The 1,837-nt window shown below is 51.9% G+C and overlaps 1 protein-coding gene across 1 annotated transcript in view; it reads right to left on the bottom strand.

Annotated features, from left to right (window-relative positions):
- The window catches only part of EHD4 (EH domain containing 4), an 83,642-nt gene that overhangs the window by 12,851 nt on the left and 68,954 nt on the right, over positions 1-1,837 (bottom strand). The window lies entirely within an intron of this gene.

The raw sequence follows: 1,837 nt of genomic DNA, 5'->3' as shown, positions 1-1,837 counted from the left end.
TTTTTTTTTTTTTTTTTTTTTTTTTTTTTTTTTTTTTGCTATGGAATCTCACTCTGTTGCCCAGGCTGGAGTGCAATCTGGGCTCATGGCAACCTCCACCTCCTGTATCAAGTGATTTTCCTGCCCCAGCCTCCTGAGTAGCTGGGATTAGAGGCATGTGCCACCCCACCTGGCTAATTTTTGTGTTTTCAGTAGAGATGGGGTTTCTCCATGTTGGCCAGGCTGGTCTCCAACTCCTGACCTCAGGTGATCCACCCACCTCAGCCTCCCAAAGTGCTGGGATTACAGGCATGAGCCACTGTGCCTGGCCTCTTTATATATCTTGAATTCCATGGAGTAACTGTGAAGTTAAGTAAGTAAATAAAATAAGAAAGGATGAAAAACAGAACGGTGATTACAAAAAAAAAAGACTATATAGCAATGGAAAATCCTATTAAAGAAAACAGACTTCTACTGTAATCTTGCGGAATAGTTGAAATTAAATAAAGGCAGTAAGCAGATACGTTCAGTAGCTCAGCTGAGGGCCTGTGTGTGGACACATGCTGGACACAGCTAAAAACATTTTGTGAGGATATGGACACTAACCTTAGTACCTAATGTTACGTCTGACATGCTCAGGCCAGACAATGCCAGCTTCCCCTCTGCACGAGCGTCGCGTAACAGAAGCATACACTGTGCTGCCTGGCTACTGCTGGGAGGATGCACTTGGACAGCTGATGCTAAACTTTTCTGTCACCAGCAAACCTGTTTATGTACTTACTTTCCAAATGAAGACAACTGAAATTATTTACAAGATTCTTAGTGATAACTAGAGAAACCTGAAGTTTGGGATCCGTTATTTGGAATCCTGGGCTTTCACCGCACTCCTGAGGCTGTGATGAGCAAGTGATATGATGGCAATTCCTCCACTTCCCACAGTGAATGCCTGGCTTGGTGTGGGTGGGCTGGGGAGGGCCGGGGCTGGGGGAGCACCCTCGGACTGGAGGGGCTGTACGCTCCATCAGGGAGAATCAGCTGCTCACCAGCTGTCATCATTTCCTTAGCCTCTGCCTTCCTGGAACTTCTGGACTAGGCCTATGCATACCTCTCTCTTCTGTGCTCAGGTTCACCCCACCCGGATCCACCCCAAGGGAAGTAGGAGGCCCCAAAGCTGCTCAGTCTCCCAAACACAAGGGCTTCTGAGACCACCCCCCTCCCTGCCCTGGGGCCTAGCTCTGAAGCAGCTGCCAGGCCCCTGCAGGGCTTCCCAAGACCCCTTACTGCCTACTAGTGGGGTACCTTTGAGCCACCAGGCCCCAGCTCAGGGAGGGCTTAGTTCCCGCTCCTCATCAGGCTGACTCCTCAATTAGCCCCTGGCCTCCTGACATTGGACACCCTGTTCCTGAACACTTCCTCGTGCCCAGGGCCTGCTTTACCTGCACTGAACTCAGCTAATGTGCACCTGCCACACCCTCCATCCTCCGAGTGGCACCTGCCCCCTCAGCTCCAGCCTCGTGTTTGCCAGCTGATGACCAAGGCTGCCCGGACTTCCGGCCAACAGAGCCCTGACAAACCTGGGGCTGATCTCATGCCAGGTCTCAGCTCCCTCCTCCTCTGCCAGCCTGGTGCCACCTGAGTCATGGCCCTTAGGTGGCCTGCTCATACTGCACTGCTCTTGGCCCCAGCCTCCACTTCTAGGAAGTTCCATTGGCCTGTTTTGTAGAAGTCTCCTGTTACACTGCCTCTGCATGTCCACCGGCCTCCTGCCCTTCCTGGTGTGTCCTAGACAGTAACCCAAGGCCAGCTTCCGTGCATGGACCTGCTTTCAGGAGTTCATCAAGTTGGCTGGGCGTAGTGG

The sequence above is a fragment of the Sapajus apella genome, unplaced genomic scaffold (genome assembly GCF_009761245.1).
Source record: "Sapajus apella isolate SASKATOON/1434 unplaced genomic scaffold, GSC_monkey_1.0 scaffold74, whole genome shotgun sequence".
Lineage (NCBI taxonomy): Eukaryota > Metazoa > Chordata > Mammalia > Primates > Cebidae > Sapajus > Sapajus apella.
Note: the sequence above shows the minus strand (reverse complement) of the source record. Positions and strands in the feature narration are given on the sequence as shown.